This window comes from Microcebus murinus, unplaced genomic scaffold (assembly GCF_040939455.1).
Source record: "Microcebus murinus isolate Inina unplaced genomic scaffold, M.murinus_Inina_mat1.0 scaf026_hap2_Mmur4.0, whole genome shotgun sequence".
Taxonomy (NCBI): Eukaryota; Metazoa; Chordata; class Mammalia; order Primates; family Cheirogaleidae; genus Microcebus; species Microcebus murinus.
In genome coordinates this window covers 93,829-114,570 of record NW_027438972.1, presented here as the reverse complement: position 1 = coordinate 114,570, position 20,742 = coordinate 93,829, and the positions used below count along the sequence as shown (strand labels likewise).

The window sequence follows — 20,742 nt, the reverse complement described above, 5'->3', positions numbered from 1 at the left end:
CCCTCCATCCAGGGGCCAGACCTTAAAGAGTCACCCGCAAGAGAATCCTGGTCCCAAAGGAGCCTTCTGGGGGACCCCTGCTGAGAGAGGTTGTGGGCATGGCCCGCTGGGGCTCTGCCCGACCCAGGGCTGAGAGATGCAACCTCCCAGCTCTGGGTCCCTGCAGGAAGTGTTGGCAAGCACAGGGCCAGTCCTCCAAAGGCCCAGGTGCAGGGAGCCCAGGCCAAGCAGCCTGTGGAAGAAGCCACATGCTGTGCCACCCCGGGGAACACGACTGCAGGCCCCGGCCCTTCCCACCTCCTCCTCCTCCTCCTCCTCCTCCTCCTCCTCCTCCTCCTCCTCCCACCCCGCCCCCGCCCCCGCCCCCACATGGCACAGGGCCCAGAGACACCTCAGACACTTGCTACCCAAAGGCATCAGTTGCTCCTCCAAACCCCCCCCAGCCCAGCAGACCGCATTGTCCAGCCAGCGCCCGGGCCTCCCTGGGGTGCCCAGCACAAAAGTGCAGACACCCACCGGACCCTCCATCTCAGTTTTCGGATGTTTTTGCCACTCTAAGGACCCGCAGGCCAGCTGGGCCTTCTGGCAGGACAGAGAGCCCCGGAATCCGACGTGGAGAGCTGGGTGTACGTCCCCATGAGGAGGCGGTCCCCACCTCCGCGGCTATCCCCTTGCGGGGAGCGGCAGCCGCGGGGCCTCAGAGAAGACACCAGGCTGGGCCCCCACGGCACAGCGGGAGCACGTCCCCCGCAGGCCACTTAGCGATGGCGGCCAGCCGGCGGACGGTTGGGTTGCGCGAGACGCTGCGGCCGCCCTGCTACCGGGTTCCTGGGAGGGCGTCCTGGAACCAGCGTCCACACCAAGCCCTTGGAAGGCCCAGGCGACGGAGGAGCCCCGTCAGGCAGGGGCCGAGGACGGTGACAGGTGATAGGCCGGGCGGGAAGGAGTCAGTCAGGCAGGGGCCGTGGAGGAGACGGGCTGGGTAAGGGTTAGGGTTCGTGTCAGGGCACAAGTCACAATCGCAAAGACCTGGAAGCCACCCGAGTGCCCATCGACCCACGAGTGGGTAAATAAAATGTGGCGCGTGGACACCACGGAGTGCTATTCGGCTATGAGGAGCAGCGGTGAGGGGGCACCTCTCGTGGTTCTCCTGGCCAGAGCTGGAACCCGTTCCAGTAAGCCAAGTATCCCAAGAATGGACACACGAGCACCACGTGCTCGCGCTCACCAGCAAATGGGTACGAACCGATGGACACCTAAGTGGACACAGAGGAATCACCTTCTTCGGGTGGGTGTCGGGCGGGTGGGGGGAGGGGATGGGCATACACATCCATTAGGAATGGGGTGGGTACGCACCGACTGGGGGATGGGCGCACTTGAAGCTCTGACCCGAGGGGGGAGGCTGGGAGAGGGCAACGCACCCGACCTTAACATTGGTGCCCCCACAATATGCTGGAACAACATGAGAGGTAAATGAATAAGAACACGGGGGGGGGGAGGGGGGCACGGGCAACACATGTCACCTTAATACTTGGACTCCCATCATCTGCTTGAAAAGAGAGAGAAAAGAAAATGCAATAATAGAGATAAGAGACACTTTTTAAAAATAATGAATCCGGCCGGGCGCTGTGGCTCACGCCTGTAATCCTAGCTCTTGGGAGGCCGAGGCGGGCGGATTGCTCAAGGTCAGGAGTTCAAAACCAGCCTGAGCAAGAGCGAGACCCCGTCTCTACTATAAATAGAAAGGAATTAATTGGCCAACTGATATATATATATAAAAAATTAGCGGGGCATGGTGGCGCATGCCTGCAGTCCCAGCTACCCGGGAGGCTGAGGCAGAAGGATCACTGGAGCCCAGGAGTTTGAAGTTGCTGTGAGCTAGGCTGACGCCACGGCACTCACTCTAGCCTGGGCAACAAACCGAGACTCTGTCTCAAAAAAAAAAAAAAAAAATGAATCCGAAGAGAAAAGTAAAAGGAGGCCTGTGGAGCAGGTCTGGGTGTGACTCCGGATCCCCCAACATCAGGTGCCACCACCAAAGATTCCTACGTGTAGCCCATAGAACCCCAAAAGCAACGGGAGGAGTTCTGGTCACATACTCCCTCAAAATGACATCCTGGCCTTCTTCTGGAACTCCCTCCCCTCTCAGACTCTCAAGGTTTCCTCCAGCGTGTCGGCTCCCACAGAGCAGACCTTTGGTCTGAGACCTGACTGTCCAGAAGCCACGCATGCTGCCGCGTGGCGGCGGTGTCGCGGCTCGGGACAAGAGGAGGCCCCACGGTGCGGGCTGGGGCGCCAGGCACCGCGGCGGGCGCTGAGGGTGGGGGTCACCCCCACCCCGGGCCGCCCCCACACTCCCAGAAACGCGACAGAACCAGAGGCAAAAAAAAAAAGAAGAAGCCTACGGCACCCGGTATTCCCGGGCGGTCTCCCATCCAAGTTCTAACCAGGCCCGAGCCTGCTTAGCTTCCGAGACCAGACGGGATCGGGCGCGTTCGGGGTGGTGTGGCCGTGGACGGCGGAGGGCGCCCCTGCCCCGCTCAAGAAGCCGAGCCTCTCTGCGCTTCCCCGCCGCCTCCTCCCCCCGCCCCAGGCCCCGCGCCGGGTCGGGCCTGTTGAGTTCGCCGGCCGGGTCCCGCGGGCTCCGAGGGACGGGGGTGACAGGCGGGGCGGGCCGGGGTTGGGGGCTGTCTCTGTATACACACACACTCACACTCACTCACTCACTCACACTCACACAAGATGCGCCTCCACGGCTGGACCCGCCAAGGTGGAGACCTTCAAGCCCCCTTCCTCTCCTTGCCTGGCCTCCTTCACCTCCCCGCCCCCCACCCCCAGCGCACGGGCGGGAGGGGCGGGGCGCTCGCCCTTTGACCCCAGCCAGGGGCGGCCCTCCCCCACAACGCCTTTCACCTGCGCCCCCCACCCTGTGGCCCTGCGGCCGCCTATTCCCCCGGGCCAGGGCTGGGGCACAGCGCACGGGGGAGGGGAGCCAGTGTATGGGGCGTCTCTCTCTCTCTCTCTCTCTCTCTCTCTCTCTCTCTCTCTCTCTCTCTCTCTCTCTCTCTCTCTCTCTCGATGTGTCCCATGGGTGGGGTGGGGTGGCGTGGTTTGTGGGGCGCTGAAGAAATCAGTCCCCTCCATCTCCTCCCTCTGGAAAACACCCAAGCCCTTGGAGAACTGCCCGCACCTCTACCTACCGTGGGGGCCGGGACCCTCCTCTGTGTCCTCCTGTGGCCCAGTCCAAGGGGCCTGGGCCTGGCCGGGGCTGCACTGGACCCCAACCACCCTGGCGTGTGGACTCGCTAAAAATCGGCGATTAGATATTGGATTCCAGCGTCATTGAGGTCATTTCACTAATGAGTGCACCGCAAAGAGTTTCCTAATCCATCTGTGAGGGTGGCAACCGAAAGAGAATTTTAGAGCTGACAGAATAGGCGAGGAAAGGCATAGGAGATTTCCACACCCAGTAAGGAAGCCTTTCCCAAAGTGGAAGAAAGAAAGGAGCAAACAGAGACACCGGTAGCCCGCCCGGATCAGAGTCTGCCCCTGAGAGAAAGTACCCTGACCAGGTTCACCCGTGGGTGGGTCGCGAGCTAGCGGCATTCAGAAGAGCGAGGCCCCAGTCTGTGCAGAAGACACCTGCACTCGGGTGTGTGTGGCGGCACAATTCACAAGCAGCTCCAGATGTTAAACCAAGGAGAAGCCAGGGAGTTCCCAACGCCCCAGGTGTCCTCAGCCCACGACTGGCTGCTGTGGGAATGCGAAGCCCGGCTCCTTGTCTCAGAGCGGGGCAACCAGGAGGTGTGATGTCCACCCCGGGGTTCCCAGGAGGATCAGACTGAAGCTGGGACTTGGCCTGAAAGTGTCCCCTCGCATGGCCACCCCCTTCCCCTTCCTGCTCCTCTACTCCTGGTGCCCCTCCATCCAGGGGCCAGACCTTAAAGAGTCACCCGCAAGAGAATCCTGGTCCCAAAGGAGCCTTCTGGGGGACCCCTGCTGAGAGAGGTTGTGGGCATGGCCCGCTGGGGCTCTGCCCGACCCAGGGCTGAGAGATGCAACCTCCCAGCTCTGGGTCCCTGCAGGAAGTGTTGGCAAGCACAGGGCCAGTCCTCCAAAGGCCCAGGTGCAGGGAGCCCAGGCCAAGCAGCCTGTGGAAGAAGCCACATGCTGTGCCACCCCGGGGAACACGACTGCAGGCCCCGGCCCTTCCCACCTCCTCCTCCTCCTCCTCCTCCTCCTCCTCCTCCTCCTCCTCCTCCTCCCACCCCGCCCCCGCCCCCGCCCCCACATGGCACAGGGCCCAGAGACACCTCAGACACTTGCTACCCAAAGTGCAAAGGGCATCAGTTGCTCCTCCAAACCCCCCCCAGCCCAGCAGACCGCATTGTCCAGCCAGCCCCCGGGCCTCCCTGGGGTGCCCAGCACAAAAGTGCAGACACCCACCGGACCCTCCATCTCAGTTTTCGGATGTTTTTGCCACTCTAAGGACCCGCAGGCCAGCTGGGCCTTCTGGCAGGACAGAGAGCCCCGGAATCCGACGTGGAGAGCTGGGTGTACGTCCCCATGAGGAGGCGGTCCCCACCTCCGCGGCTATCCCCTTGCGGGGAGCGGCAGCCGCGGGGCCTCAGAGAAGACACCAGGCTGGGCCCCCACGGCACAGCGGGAGCACGTCCCCCGCAGGCCACTTAGCGATGGCGGCCAGCCGGCGGACGGTTGGGTTGCGCGAGACGCTGCGGCCGCCCTGCTACCGGGTTCCTGGGAGGGCGTCCTGGAACCAGCGTCCACACCAAGCCCTTGGAAGGCCCAGGCGACGGAGGAGCCCCGTCAGGCAGGGGCCGAGGACGGTGACGGCCCGGGCGGGGAGGAGCGTGTCAGGCAGGGGCAGAGGACGGTGACAGGTGATAGGCCGGGCGGGAAGGAGTCAGTCAGGCAGGGGCCGTGGAGGAGACGGGCTGGGTAAGGGTTAGGGTTCGTGTCAGGGCACAAGTCACAATCGCAAAGACCTGGAAGCCACCCGAGTGCCCATCGACCCACGAGTGGGTAAATAAAATGTGGCGCGTGGACACCACGGAGTGCTATTCGGCTATGAGGAGCAGCGGTGAGGGGGCACCTCTCGTGGTTCTCCTGGCCAGAGCTGGAACCCGTTCCAGTAAGCCAAGTATCCCAAGAATGGACACACGAGCACCACGTGCTCGCGCTCACCAGCAAATGGGTACGAACCGATGGACACCTAAGTGGACACAGAGGAATCACCTTCTTCGGGTGGGTGTCGGGCGGGTGGGGGGAGGGGATGGGCATACACATCCATTAGGAATGGGGTGGGTACGCACCGACTGGGGGATGGGCGCACTTGAAGCTCTGACCCGAGGGGGGAGGCTGGGAGAGGGCAACGCACCCGACCTTAACATTGGTGCCCCCACAATATGCTGGAACAACATGAGAGGTAAATGAATAAGAACACGGGGGGGGGAGGGGGGCACGGGCAACACATGTCACCTTAATACTTGGACTCCCATCATCTGCTTGAAAAGAGAGAGAAAAGAAAATGCAATAATAGAGATAAGAGACACTTTTTAAAAATAATGAATCCGGCCGGGCGCTGTGGCTCACGCCTGTAATCCTAGCTCTTGGGAGGCCGAGGCGGGCGGATTGCTCAAGGTCAGGAGTTCAAAACCAGCCTGAGCAAGAGCGAGACCCCGTCTCTACTATAAATAGTAAGAAATTAATTGGCCAACTGATATATATATAAAAAATTAGCGGGGCATGGTGGCGCATGCCTGCAGTCCCAGCTACCCGGGAGGCTGAGGCAGAAGGATCACTGGAGCCCAGGAGTTTGAAGTTGCTGTGAGCTAGGCTGACGCCACGGCACTCACTCTAGCCTGGGCAACAAACCGAGACTCTGTCTCAAAAAAAAAAAAAAAAAATGAATCCGAAGAGAAAAGTAAAAGGAGGCCTGTGGAGCAGGTCTGGGTGTGACTCCGGATCCCCCAACATCAGGTGCCACCACCAAAGATTCCTACGTGTAGCCCATAGAACCCCAAAAGCAACGGGAGGAGTTCTGGTCACATACTCCCTCAAAATGACATCCTGGCCTTCTTCTGGAACTCCCTCCCCTCTCAGACTCTCAAGGTTTCCTCCAGCGTGTCGGCTCCCACAGAGCAGACCTTTGGTCTGAGACCTGACTGTCCAGAAGCCACGCATGCTGCCGCGTGGCGGCGGTGTCGCGGCTCGGGACAAGAGGAGGCCCCACGGTGCGGGCTGGGGCGCCAGGCACCGCGGCGGGCGCTGAGGGTGGGGGTCACCCCCACCCCGGGCCGCCCCCGCACTTCCCAGAAACGCGACAGAACCAGAGGCAAAAAAAAAAAAGAAGAAGCCTACGGCACCCGGTATTCCCGGGCGGTCTCCCATCCAAGTTCTAACCAGGCCCGAGCCTGCTTAGCTTCCGAGACCAGACGGGATCGGGCGCGTTCGGGGTGGTGTGGCCGTGGACGGCGGAGGGCGCCCCTGCCCCGCTCAAGAAGCCGAGCCTCTCTGCGCTTCCCCGCCGCCTCCTCCCCCCGCCCCAGGCCCCGCGCCGGGTCGGGCCTGTTGAGTTCGCCGGCCGGGTCCCGCGGGCTCCGAGGGACGGGGGTGACAGGCGGGGCGGGCCGGGGTTGGGGGCTGTCTCTGTATACACACACACTCACACTAACTCACTCACTCACTCACACTCACACAAGATGCGCCTCCACGGCTGGACCCGCCAAGGTGGAGACCTTCAAGCCCCCTTCCTCTCCTTGCCTGGCCTCCTTCACCTCCCCGCCCCCCACCCCCAGCGCACGGGCGGGAGGGGCGGGGCGCTCGCCCTTTGACCCCAGCCAGGGGCGGCCCTCCCCCACAACCCCTTTCAGCTGCGCCCCCCACCCTGTGGCCCTGCGGCCGCCTATTCCCCCGGGCCAGGGCTGGGGCACAGCGCACGGGGGAGGGGAGCCAGTGTATGGGGCGTCTCTCTCTCTCTCTCTCTCTCTCTCTCTCTCTCTCTCTCTCTCTCTCTCTCTCTCTCTCGGGATGTGTCCCATGGGTGGGGTGGGGTGGCGTGGTTTGTGGGGCGCTGAAGAAATCAGTCCCCTCCATCTCCTCCCTCTGGAAAACACCCAAGCCCTTGGAGAACTGCCCGCACCTCTACCTACCGTGGGGGCCGGGACCCTCCTCTGTGTCCTCCTGTGGCCCAGTCCAAGGGGCCTGGGCCTGGCCGGGGCTGCACTGGACCCCAACCACCCTGGCGTGTGGACTCGCTAAAAATCGGCGATTAGATATTGGATTCCAGCGTCATTGAGGTCATTTCACTAATGAGTGCACCGCAAAGAGTTTCCTAATCCATCTGTGAGGGTGGCAACCGAAAGAGAATTTTAGAGCTGACAGAATAGGCGAGGAAAGGCATAGGAGATTTCCACACCCAGTAAGGAAGCCTTTCCCAAAGTGGAAGAAAGAAAGGAGCAAACAGAGACACCGGTAGCCCGCCCGGATCAGAGTCTGCCCCTGAGAGAAAGTACCCTGACCAGGTTCACCCGTGGGTGGGTCGCGAGCTAGCGGCATTCAGAAGAGCGAGGCCCCAGTCTGTGCAGAAGACACCTGCACTCGGGTGTGTGTGGCGGCACAATTCACAAGCAGCTCCAGATGTTAAACCAAGGAGAAGCCAGGGAGTTCCCAACGCCCCAGGTGTCCTCAGCCCACGACTGGCTGCTGTGGGAATGCGAAGCCCGGCTCCTTGTCTCAGAGCGGGGCAACCAGGAGGTGTGATGTCCACCCCGGGGTTCCCAGGAGGATCAGACTGAAGCTGGGACTTGGCCTGAAAGTGTCCCCTCGCATGGCCACCCCCTTCCCCTTCCTGCTCCTCTACTCCTGGTGCCCCTCCATCCAGGGGCCAGACCTTAAAGAGTCACCCGCAAGAGAATCCTGGTCCCAAAGGAGCCTTCTGGGGGACCCCTGCTGAGAGAGGTTGTGGGCATGGCCCGCTGGGGCTCTGCCCGACCCAGGGCTGAGAGATGCAACCTCCCAGCTCTGGGTCCCTGCAGGAAGTGTTGGCAAGCACAGGGCCAGTCCTCCAAAGGCCCAGGTGCAGGGAGCCCAGGCCAAGCAGCCTGTGGAAGAAGCCACATGCTGTGCCACCCCGGGGAACACGACTGCAGGCCCCGGCCCTTCCCACCTCCTCCTCCTCCTCCTCCTCCTCCTCCTCCTCCTCCTCCTCCTCCCACCCCGCCCCCGCCCCCGCCCCCACATGGCACAGGGCCCAGAGACACCTCAGACACTTGCTACCCAAAGTGCAAAGGGCATCAGTTGCTCCTCCAAACCCCCCCCAGCCCAGCAGACCGCATTGTCCAGCCAGCCCCCGGGCCTCCCTGGGGTGCCCAGCACAAAAGTGCAGACACCCACCGGACCCTCCATCTCAGTTTTCGGATGTTTTTGCCACTCTAAGGACCCGCAGGCCAGCTGGGCCTTCTGGCAGGACAGAGAGCCCCGGAATCCGACGTGGAGAGCTGGGTGTACGTCCCCATGAGGAGGCGGTCCCCACCTCCGCGGCTATCCCCTTGCGGGGAGCGGCAGCCGCGGGGCCTCAGAGAAGACACCAGGCTGGGCCCCCACGGCACAGCGGGAGCACGTCCCCCGCAGGCCACTTAGCGATGGCGGCCAGCCGGCGGACGGTTGGGTTGCGCGAGACGCTGCGGCCGCCCTGCTACCGGGTTCCTGGGAGGGCGTCCTGGAACCAGCGTCCACACCAAGCCCTTGGAAGGCCCAGGCGACGGAGGAGCCCCGTCAGGCAGGGGCCGAGGACGGTGACGGCCCGGGCGGGGAGGAGCGTGTCAGGCAGGGGCAGAGGACGGTGACAGGTGATAGGCCGGGCGGGAAGGAGTCAGTCAGGCAGGGGCCGTGGAGGAGACGGGCTGGGTAAGGGTTAGGGTTCGTGTCAGGGCACAAGTCACAATCGCAAAGACCTGGAAGCCACCCGAGTGCCCATCGACCCACGAGTGGGTAAATAAAATGTGGCGCGTGGACACCACGGAGTGCTATTCGGCTATGAGGAGCAGCGGTGAGGGGGCACCTCTCGTGGTTCTCCTGGCCAGAGCTGGAACCCGTTCCAGTAAGCCAAGTATCCCAAGAATGGACACACGAGCACCACGTGCTCGCGCTCACCAGCAAATGGGTACGAACCGATGGACACCTAAGTGGACACAGAGGAATCACCTTCTTCGGGTGGGTGTCGGGCGGGTGGGGGGAGGGGATGGGCATACACATCCATTAGGAATGGGGTGGGTACGCACCGACTGGGGGATGGGCGCACTTGAAGCTCTGACCCGAGGGGGGAGGCTGGGAGAGGGCAACGCACCCGACCTTAACATTGGTGCCCCCACAATATGCTGGAACAACATGAGAGGTAAATGAATAAGAACACGGGGGGGGGAGGGGGGCACGGGCAACACATGTCACCTTAATACTTGGACTCCCATCATCTGCTTGAAAAGAGAGAGAAAAGAAAATGCAATAATAGAGATAAGAGACACTTTTTAAAAATAATGAATCCGGCCGGGCGCTGTGGCTCACGCCTGTAATCCTAGCTCTTGGGAGGCCGAGGCGGGCGGATTGCTCAAGGTCAGGAGTTCAAAACCAGCCTGAGCAAGAGCGAGACCCCGTCTCTACTATAAATAGTAAGAAATTAATTGGCCAACTGATATATATATAAAAAATTAGCGGGGCATGGTGGCGCATGCCTGCAGTCCCAGCTACCCGGGAGGCTGAGGCAGAAGGATCACTGGAGCCCAGGAGTTTGAAGTTGCTGTGAGCTAGGCTGACGCCACGGCACTCACTCTAGCCTGGGCAACAAACCGAGACTCTGTCTCAAAAAAAAAAAAAAAAAATGAATCCGAAGAGAAAAGTAAAAGGAGGCCTGTGGAGCAGGTCTGGGTGTGACTCCGGATCCCCCAACATCAGGTGCCACCACCAAAGATTCCTACGTGTAGCCCATAGAACCCCAAAAGCAACGGGAGGAGTTCTGGTCACATACTCCCTCAAAATGACATCCTGGCCTTCTTCTGGAACTCCCTCCCCTCTCAGACTCTCAAGGTTTCCTCCAGCGTGTCGGCTCCCACAGAGCAGACCTTTGGTCTGAGACCTGACTGTCCAGAAGCCACGCATGCTGCCGCGTGGCGGCGGTGTCGCGGCTCGGGACAAGAGGAGGCCCCACGGTGCGGGCTGGGGCGCCAGGCACCGCGGCGGGCGCTGAGGGTGGGGGTCACCCCCACCCCGGGCCGCCCCCGCACTCCCAGAAACGCGACAGAACCAGAGGCAAAAAAAAAAAAGAAGAAGCCTACGGCACCCGGTATTCCCGGGCGGTCTCCCATCCAAGTTCTAACCAGGCCCGAGCCTGCTTAGCTTCCGAGACCAGACGGGATCGGGCGCGTTCGGGGTGGTGTGGCCGTGGACGGCGGAGGGCGCCCCTGCCCCGCTCAAGAAGCCGAGCCTCTCTGCGCTTCCCCGCCGCCTCCTCCCCCCGCCCCAGGCCCCGCGCCGGGTCGGGCCTGTTGAGTTCGCCGGCCGGGTCCCGCGGGCTCCGAGGGACGGGGGTGACAGGCGGGGCGGGCCGGGGTTGGGGGCTGTCTCTGTATACACACACACTCACACTCACTCACTCACTCACTCACACTCACACAAGATGCGCCTCCACGGCTGGACCCGCCAAGGTGGAGACCTTCAAGCCCCCTTCCTCTCCTTGCCTGGCCTCCTTCACCTCCCCGCCCCCCACCCCCAGCGCACGGGCGGGAGGGGCGGGGCGCTCGCCCTTTGACCCCAGCCAGGGGCGGCCCTCCCCCACAACCCCTTTCAGCTGCGCCCCCCACCCTGTGGCCCTGCGGCCGCCTATTCCCCCGGGCCAGGGCTGGGGCACAGCGCACGGGGGAGGGGAGCCAGTGTATGGGGCGTCTCTCTCTCTCTCTCTCTCTCTCTCTCTCTCTCTCTCTCTCTCTCTCTCTCTCTCTCTCTCTCTCGGGATGTGTCCCATGGGTGGGGTGGGGTGGCGTGGTTTGTGGGGCGCTGAAGAAATCAGTCCCCTCCATCTCCTCCCTCTGGAAAACACCCAAGCCCTTGGAGAACTGCCCGCACCTCTACCTACCGTGGGGGCCGGGACCCTCCTCTGTGTCCTCCTGTGGCCCAGTCCAAGGGGCCTGGGCCTGGCCGGGGCTGCACTGGACCCCAACCACCCTGGCGTGTGGACTCGCTAAAAATCGGCGATTAGATATTGGATTCCAGCGTCATTGAGGTCATTTCACTAATGAGTGCACCGCAAAGAGTTTCCTAATCCATCTGTGAGGGTGGCAACCGAAAGAGAATTTTAGAGCTGACAGAATAGGCGAGGAAAGGCATAGGAGATTTCCACACCCAGTAAGGAAGCCTTTCCCAAAGTGGAAGAAAGAAAGGAGCAAACAGAGACACCGGTAGCCCGCCCGGATCAGAGTCTGCCCCTGAGAGAAAGTACCCTGACCAGGTTCACCCGTGGGTGGGTCGCGAGCTAGCGGCATTCAGAAGAGCGAGGCCCCAGTCTGTGCAGAAGACACCTGCACTCGGGTGTGTGTGGCGGCACAATTCACAAGCAGCTCCAGATGTTAAACCAAGGAGAAGCCAGGGAGTTCCCAACGCCCCAGGTGTCCTCAGCCCACGACTGGCTGCTGTGGGAATGCGAAGCCCGGCTCCTTGTCTCAGAGCGGGGCAACCAGGAGGTGTGATGTCCACCCCGGGGTTCCCAGGAGGATCAGACTGAAGCTGGGACTTGGCCTGAAAGTGTCCCCTCGCATGGCCACCCCCTTCCCCTTCCTGCTCCTCTACTCCTGGTGCCCCTCCATCCAGGGGCCAGACCTTAAAGAGTCACCCGCAAGAGAATCCTGGTCCCAAAGGAGCCTTCTGGGGGACCCCTGCTGAGAGAGGTTGTGGGCATGGCCCGCTGGGGCTCTGCCCGACCCAGGGCTGAGAGATGCAACCTCCCAGCTCTGGGTCCCTGCAGGAAGTGTTGGCAAGCACAGGGCCAGTCCTCCAAAGGCCCAGGTGCAGGGAGCCCAGGCCAAGCAGCCTGTGGAAGAAGCCACATGCTGTGCCACCCCGGGGAACACGACTGCAGGCCCCGGCCCTTCCCACCTCCTCCTCCTCCTCCTCCTCCTCCTCCTCCTCCTCCTCCTCCTCCTCCCACCCCGCCCCCGCCCCCGCCCCCACATGGCACAGGGCCCAGAGACACCTCAGACACTTGCTACCCAAAGTGCAAAGGGCATCAGTTGCTCCTCCAAACCCCCCCCAGCCCAGCAGACCGCATTGTCCAGCCAGCCCCCGGGCCTCCCTGGGGTGCCCAGCACAAAAGTGCAGACACCCACCGGACCCTCCATCTCAGTTTTCGGATGTTTTTGCCACTCTAAGGACCCGCAGGCCAGCTGGGCCTTCTGGCAGGACAGAGAGCCCCGGAATCCGACGTGGAGAGCTGGGTGTACGTCCCCATGAGGAGGCGGTCCCCACCTCCGCGGCTATCCCCTTGCGGGGAGCGGCAGCCGCGGGGCCTCAGAGAAGACACCAGGCTGGGCCCCCACGGCACAGCGGGAGCACGTCCCCCGCAGGCCACTTAGCGATGGCGGCCAGCCGGCGGACGGTTGGGTTGCGCGAGACGCTGCGGCCGCCCTGCTACCGGGTTCCTGGGAGGGCGTCCTGGAACCAGCGTCCACACCAAGCCCTTGGAAGGCCCAGGCGACGGAGGAGCCCCGTCAGGCAGGGGCCGAGGACGGTGACGGCCCGGGCGGGGAGGAGCGTGTCAGGCAGGGGCAGAGGACGGTGACAGGTGATAGGCCGGGCGGGAAGGAGTCAGTCAGGCAGGGGCCGTGGAGGAGACGGGCTGGGTAAGGGTTAGGGTTCGTGTCAGGGCACAAGTCACAATCGCAAAGACCTGGAAGCCACCCGAGTGCCCATCGACCCACGAGTGGGTAAATAAAATGTGGCGCGTGGACACCACGGAGTGCTATTCGGCTATGAGGAGCAGCGGTGAGGGGGCACCTCTCGTGGTTCTCCTGGCCAGAGCTGGAACCCGTTCCAGTAAGCCAAGTATCCCAAGAATGGACACACGAGCACCACGTGCTCGCGCTCACCAGCAAATGGGTACGAACCGATGGACACCTAAGTGGACACAGAGGAATCACCTTCTTCGGGTGGGTGTCGGGCGGGTGGGGGGAGGGGATGGGCATACACATCCATTAGGAATGGGGTGGGTACGCACCGACTGGGGGATGGGCGCACTTGAAGCTCTGACCCGAGGGGGGAGGCTGGGAGAGGGCAACGCACCCGACCTTAACATTGGTGCCCCCACAATATGCTGGAACAACATGAGAGGTAAATGAATAAGAACACGGGGGGGGGAGGGGGGCACGGGCAACACATGTCACCTTAATACTTGGACTCCCATCATCTGCTTGAAAAGAGAGAGAAAAGAAAATGCAATAATAGAGATAAGAGACACTTTTTAAAAATAATGAATCCGGCCGGGCGCTGTGGCTCACGCCTGTAATCCTAGCTCTTGGGAGGCCGAGGCGGGCGGATTGCTCAAGGTCAGGAGTTCAAAACCAGCCTGAGCAAGAGCGAGACCCCGTCTCTACTATAAATAGAAAGGAATTAATTGGCCAACTGATATATATATATAAAAAATTAGCGGGGCATGGTGGCGCATGCCTGCAGTCCCAGCTACCCGGGAGGCTGAGGCAGAAGGATCACTGGAGCCCAGGAGTTTGAAGTTGCTGTGAGCTAGGCTGACGCCACGGCACTCACTCTAGCCTGGGCAACAAACCGAGACTCTGTCTCAAAAAAAAAAAAAAAAAATGAATCCGAAGAGAAAAGTAAAAGGAGGCCTGTGGAGCAGGTCTGGGTGTGACTCCGGATCCCCCAACATCAGGTGCCACCACCAAAGATTCCTACGTGTAGCCCATAGAACCCCAAAAGCAACGGGAGGAGTTCTGGTCACATACTCCCTCAAAATGACATCCTGGCCTTCTTCTGGAACTCCCTCCCCTCTCAGACTCTCAAGGTTTCCTCCAGCGTGTCGGCTCCCACAGAGCAGACCTTTGGTCTGAGACCTGACTGTCCAGAAGCCACGCATGCTGCCGCGTGGCGGCGGTGTCGCGGCTCGGGACAAGAGGAGGCCCCACGGTGCGGGCTGGGGCGCCAGGCACCGCGGCGGGCGCTGAGGGTGGGGGTCACCCCCACCCCGGGCCGCCCCCGCACTCCCAGAAACGCGACAGAACCAGAGGCAAAAAAAAAAAGAAGAAGCCTACGGCACCCGGTATTCCCGGGCGGTCTCCCATCCAAGTTCTAACCAGGCCCGAGCCTGCTTAGCTTCCGAGACCAGACGGGATCGGGCGCGTTCGGGGTGGTGTGGCCGTGGACGGCGGAGGGCGCCCCTGCCCCGCTCAAGAAGCCGAGCCTCTCTGCGCTTCCCCGCCGCCTCCTCCCCCCGCCCCAGGCCCCGCGCCGGGTCGGGCCTGTTGAGTTCGCCGGCCGGGTCCCGCGGGCTCCGAGGGACGGGGGTGACAGGCGGGGCGGGCTGGGGTTGGGGGCTGTCTCTGTATACACACACACTCACACTCACACTCACTCACTCACTCACACTCACACAAGATGCGCCTCCACGGCTGGACCCGCCAAGGTGGAGACCTTCAAGCCCCCTTCCTCTCCTTGCCTGGCCTCCTTCACCTCCCCGCCCCCCACCCCAAGCGCACGGGCGGGAGGGGCGGGGCGCTCGCCCTTTGACCCCAGCCAGGGGCGGCCCTCCCCCACAACCCCTTTCAGCTGCGCCCCCCACCCTGTGGCCCTGCGGCCGCCTATTCCCCCGGGCCAGGGCTGGGGCACAGCGCACGGGGGAGGGGAGCCAGTGTATGGGGCGTCTCTCTCTCTCTCTCTCTCTCTCTCTCTCTCTCTCTCTCTCTCTCTCTCTCTCTCTCTCTCTCTCGGGATGTGTCCCATGGGTGGGGTGGGGTGGCGTGGTTTGTGGGGCGCTGAAGAAATCAGTCCCCTCCATCTCCTCCCTCTGGAAAACACCCAAGCCCTTGGAGAACTGCCCGCACCTCTACCTACCGTGGGGGCCGGGACCCTCCTCTGTGTCCTCCTGTGGCCCAGTCCAAGGGGCCTGGGCCTGGCCGGGGCTGCACTGGACCCCAACCACCCTGGCGTGTGGACTCGCTAAAAATCGGCGATTAGATATTGGATTCCAGCGTCATTGAGGTCATTTCACTAATGAGTGCACCGCAAAGAGTTTCCTAATCCATCTGTGAGGGTGGCAACCGAAAGAGAATTTTAGAGCTGACAGAATAGGCGAGGAAAGGCATAGGAGATTTCCACACCCAGTAAGGAAGCCTTTCCCAAAGTGGAAGAAAGAAAGGAGCAAACAGAGACACCGGTAGCCCGCCCGGATCAGAGTCTGCCCCTGAGAGAAAGTACCCTGACCAGGTTCACCCGTGGGTGGGTCGCGAGCTAGCGGCATTCAGAAGAGCGAGGCCCCAGTCTGTGCAGAAGACACCTGCACTCGGGTGTGTGTGGCGGCACAATTCACAAGCAGCTCCAGATGTTAAACCAAGGAGAAGCCAGGGAGTTCCCAACGCCCCAGGTGTCCTCAGCCCACGACTGGCTGCTGTGGGAATGCGAAGCCCGGCTCCTTGTCTCAGAGCGGGGCAACCAGGAGGTGTGATGTCCACCCCGGGGTTCCCAGGAGGATCAGACTGAAGCTGGGACTTGGCCTGAAAGTGTCCCCTCGCATGGCCACCCCCTTCCCCTTCCTGCTCCTCTACTCCTGGTGCCCCTCCATCCAGGGGCCAGACCTTAAAGAGTCACCCGCAAGAGAATCCTGGTCCCAAAGGAGCCTTCTGGGGGACCCCTGCTGAGAGAGGTTGTGGGCATGGCCCGCTGGGGCTCTGCCCGACCCAGGGCTGAGAGATGCAACCTCCCAGCTCTGGGTCCCTGCAGGAAGTGTTGGCAAGCACAGGGCCAGTCCTCCAAAGGCCCAGGTGCAGGGAGCCCAGGCCAAGCAGCCTGTGGAAGAAGCCACATGCTGTGCCACCCCGGGGAACACGACTGCAGGCCCCGGCCCTTCCCACCTCCTCCTCCTCCTCCTCCTCCTCCTCCTCCTCCTCCTACTCCTCCCACCCCGCCCCCGCCCCCGCCCCCACATGGCACAGGGCCCAGAGACACCTCAGACACTTGCTACCCAAAGTGCAAAGGGCATCAGTTGCTCCTCCAAACCCCCCCCAGCCCAGCAGACCGCATTGTCCAGCCAGCGCCCGGGCCTCCCTGGGGTGCCCAGCACAAAAGTGCAGACACCCACCGGACCCTCCATCTCAGTTTTCGGATGTTTTTGCCACTCTAAGGACCCGCAGGCCAGCTGGGCCTTCTGGCAGGACAGAGAGCCCCGGAATCCGACGTGGAGAGCTGGGTGTACGTCCCCATGAGGAGGCGGTCCCCACCTCCGCGGCTATCCCCTTGCGGGGAGCGGCAGCCGCGGGGCCTCAGAGAAGACACCAGGCTGGGCCCCCACGGCACAGCGGGAGCACGTCCCCCGCAGGCCACTTAGCGATGGCGGCCAGCCGGCGGACGGTTGGGTTGCGCGAGACGCTGCGGCCGCCCTGCTACCGGGTTCCTGGGAGGGCGTCCTGGAACCAGCGTCCACACCAAGCCCTTGGAAGGCCCAGGCGACGGAGGAGCCCCGTCAGGCAGGGGCCGAGGACGGTGACGGCCCGGGCGGGGAGGAGCGTGTCAGGCAGGGGCAGAGGACGGTGACAGGTGATAGGCCGGGCGGGAAGGAGTCAGTCAGGCAGGGGCCGTGGAGGAGACGGGCTGGGTAAGGGTTAGGGTTCGTGTCAGGGCACAAGTCACAATCGCAAAGACCTGGAAGCCACCCGAGTGCCCATCGACCCACGAGTGGGTAAATAAAATGTGGCGCGTGGACACCACGGAGTGCTATTCGGCTATGAGGAGCAGCGGTGAGGGGGCACCTCTCGTGGTTCTCCTGGCCAGAGCTGGAACCCGTTCCAGTAAGCCAAGTATCCCAAGAATGGACACACGAGCACCACGTGCTCGCGCTCACCAGCAAATGGGTACGAACCGATGGACACCTAAGTGGACACAGAGGAATCACCTTCTTCGGGTGGGTGTCGGGCGGGTGGGGGGAGGGGATGGGCATACACATCCATTAGGAATGGGGTGGGTACGCACCGACTGGGGGATGGGCGCACTTGAAGCTCTGACCCGAGGGGGGAGGCTGGGAGAGGGCAACGCACCCGACCTTAACATTGGTGCCCCCACAATATGCTGGAACAACATGAGAGGTAAATGAATAAGAACACGGGGGGGGGGGGAGGGGGGCACGGGCAACACATGTCACCTTAATACTTGGACTCCCATCATCTGCTTGAAAAGAGAGAGAAAAGAAAATGCAATAATAGAGATAAGAGACACTTTTTAAAAATAATGAATCCGGCCGGGCGCTGTGGCTCACGCCTGTAATCCTAGCTCTTGGGAGGCCGAGGCGGGCGGATTGCTCAAGGTCAGGAGTTCAAAACCAGCCTGAGCAAGAGCGAGACCCCGTCTCTACTATAAATAGAAAGGAATTAATTGGCCAACTGATATATATATATAAAAAATTAGCGGGGCATGGTGGCGCATGCCTGCAGTCCCAGCTACCCGGGAGGCTGAGGCAGAAGGATCACTGGAGCCCAGGAGTTTGAAGTTGCTGTGAGCTAGGCTGACGCCACGGCACTCACTCTAGCCTGGGCAACAAACCGAGACTCTGTCTCAAAAAAAAAAAAAAAAAATGAATCCGAAGAGAAAAGTAAAAGGAGGCCTGTGGAGCAGGTCTGGGTGTGACTCCGGATCCCCCAACATCAGGTGCCACCACCAAAGATTCCTACGTGTAGCCCATAGAACCCCAAAAGCAACGGGAGGAGTTCTGGTCACATACTCCCTCAAAATGACATCCTGGCCTTCTTCTGGAACTCCCTCCCCTCTCAGACTCTCAAGGTTTCCTCCAGCGTGTCGGCTCCCACAGAGCAGACCTTTGGTCTGAGACCTGACTGTCCAGAAGCCACGCATGCTGCCGCGTGGCGGCGGTGTCGCGGCTCGGGACAAGAGGAGGCCCCACGGTGCGGGCTGGGGCGCCAGGCACCGCGGCGGGCGCTGAGGGTGGGGGTCACCCCCACCCCGGGCCGCCCCCGCACTCCCAGAAACGCGACAGAACCAGAGGCAAAAAAAAAAAGAAGAAGCCTACGGCACCCGGTATTCCCGGGCGGTCTCCCATCCAAGTTCTAACCAGGCCCGAGCCTGCTTAGCTTCCGAGACCAGACGGGATCGGGCGCGTTCGGGGTGGTGTGGCCGTGGACGGCGGAGGGCGCCCCTGCCCCGCTCAAGAAGCCGAGCCTCTCTGCGCTTCCCCGCCGCCTCCTCCCCCCGCCCCAGGCCCCGCGCCGGGTCGGGCCTGTTGAGTTCGCCGGCCGGGTCCCGCGGGCTCCGAGGGACGGGGGTGACAGGCGGGGCGGGCTGGGGTTGGGGGCTGTCTCTGTATACACACACACTCACACTCACACTCACTCACTCACTCACACTCACACAAGATGCGCCTCCACGGCTGGACCCGCCAAGGTGGAGACCTTCAAGCCCCCTTCCTCTCCTTGCCTGGCCTCCTTCACCTCCCCGCCCCCCACCCCAAGCGCACGGGCGGGAGGGGCGGGGCGCTCGCCCTTTGACCCCAGCCAGGGGCGGCCCTCCCCCACAACCCCTTTCAGCTGCGCCCCCCACCCTGTGGCCCTGCGGCCGCCTATTCCCCCGGGCCAGGGCTGGGGCACAGCGCACGGGGGAGGGGAGCCAGTGTATGGGGCGTCTCTCTCTCTCTCTCTCTCTCTCTCTCTCTCTCTCTCTCTCTCTCTCTCTCTCTCTCTCTCTCTCTCTCTCTCGGGATGTGTCCCATGGGTGGGGTGGGGTGGCGTGGTTTGTGGGGCGCTGAAGAAATCAGTCCCCTCCATCTCCTCCCTCTGGAAAACACCCAAGCCCTTGGAGAACTGCCCGCACCTCTACCTACCGTGGGGGCCGGGACCCTCCTCTGTGTCCTCCTGTGGCCCAGTCCAAGGGGCCTGGGCCTGGCCGGGGCTGCACTGGACCCCAACCACCCTGGCGTGTGGACTCGCTAAAAATCGGCGATTAGATATTGGATTCCAGCGTCATTGAGGTCATTTCACTAATGAGTGCACCGCAAAGAGTTTCCTAATCCATCTGTGAGGGTGGCAACCGAAAGAGAATTTTAGAGCTGACAGAATAGGCGAGGAAAGGCATAGGAGATTTCCACACCCAGTAAGGAAGCCTTTCCCAAAGTGGAAGAAAGAAAGGAGCAAACAGAGACACCGGTAGCCCGCCCGGATCAGAGTCTGCCCCTGAGAGAAAGTACCCTGACCAGGTTCACCCGTGGGTGGGTCGCGAGCTAGCGGCATTCAGAAGAGCGAGGCCCCAGTCTGTGCAGAAGACACCTGCACTCGGGTGTGTGTGGCGGCACAATTCACAAGCAGCTCCAGATGTTAAACCAAGGAGAAGCCAGGGAGTTCCCAACGCCCCAGGTGTCCTCAGCCCACGACTGGCTGCTGTGGGAATGCGAAGCCCGGCTCCTTGTCTCAGAGCGGGGCAACCAGGAGGTGTGATGTCCACCCCGGGGTTCCCAGGAGGATCAGACTGAAGCTGGGACTTGGCCTGAAAGTGTCCCCTCGCATGGCCACCCCCTTCCCCTTCCTGCTCCTCTACTCCTGGTGCCCCTCCATCCAGGGGCCAGACCTTAAAGAGTCACCCGCAAGAGAATCCTGGTCCCAAAGGAGCCTTCTGGGGGACCCCTGCTGAGAGAGGTTGTGGGCATGGCCCGCTGGGGCTCTGCCCGACCCAGGGCTGAGAGATGCAACCTCCCAGCTCTGGGTCCCTGCAGGAAGTGTTGGCAAGCACAGGGCCAGTCCTCCAAAGGCCCAGGTGCAGGGAGCCCAGGCCAAGCAGCCTGTGGAAGAAGCCACATGCTGTGCCACCCCGGGGAACACGACTGCAGGCCCCGGCCCTTCCCACCTCCTCCTCCTCCTCCTCCTCCTCCTCCTCCTCCTCCTCCTCCTCCCACCCCGCCCCCGCCCCCGCCCCCACATGGCACAGGGCCCAGAGACACCTCAGACACTTGCTACCCAAAGTGCAAAGGGCATCAGTTGCTCCTCCAAACCCCCCCCAGCCCAGCAGACCGCATTGTCCAGCCAGCGCCCGGGCCTCCCTGGGGTGCCCAGCACAAAAGTGCAGACACCCACCGGACCCTCCATCTCAGTTTTCGGATGTTTTTGCCACTCTAAGGACCCGCAGGCCAGCTGGGCCTTCTGGCAGGACAGAGAGCCCCGGAATCCGACGTGGAGAGCTGGGTGTACGTCCCCATGAGGAGGCGGTCCCCACCTCCGCGGCTATCCCCTTGCGGGGAGCGGCAGCCGCGGGGCCTCAGAGAAGACACCAGGCTGGGCCCCCACGGCACAGCGGGAGCACGTCCCCCGCAGGCCACTTAGCGATGGCGGCCAGCCGGCGGACGGTTGGGTTGCGCGAGACGCTGCGGCCGCCCTGCTACCGGGTTCCTGGGAGGGCGTCCTGGAACCAGCGTCCACACCAAGCCCTTGGAAGGCCCAGGCGACGGAGGAGCCCCGTCAG

General features: G+C 62.4%; 5 pseudogenes; all 5 read right to left on the bottom strand.

Moving 5' to 3' along the window:
- Nucleotides 1–2,398: 2,398 nt before the first annotated feature.
- LOC142868091 (uncharacterized) lies at nt 2,399–2,517 on the bottom strand (annotated as a pseudogene).
- A 3,857-nt stretch (nt 2,518–6,374) lies between these two features.
- LOC142868090 (uncharacterized) lies at nt 6,375–6,493 on the bottom strand (annotated as a pseudogene).
- A 3,849-nt stretch (nt 6,494–10,342) lies between these two features.
- On the bottom strand, nt 10,343–10,461 carry LOC142868089 (uncharacterized; annotated as a pseudogene).
- A 3,859-nt stretch (nt 10,462–14,320) lies between these two features.
- LOC142868087 (uncharacterized) lies at nt 14,321–14,439 on the bottom strand (annotated as a pseudogene).
- Nucleotides 14,440–18,300: 3,861 nt separating this feature from the next.
- On the bottom strand, nt 18,301–18,419 carry LOC142868086 (uncharacterized; annotated as a pseudogene).
- Between the last annotated feature and the right edge of the window lie 2,323 nt (nt 18,420–20,742).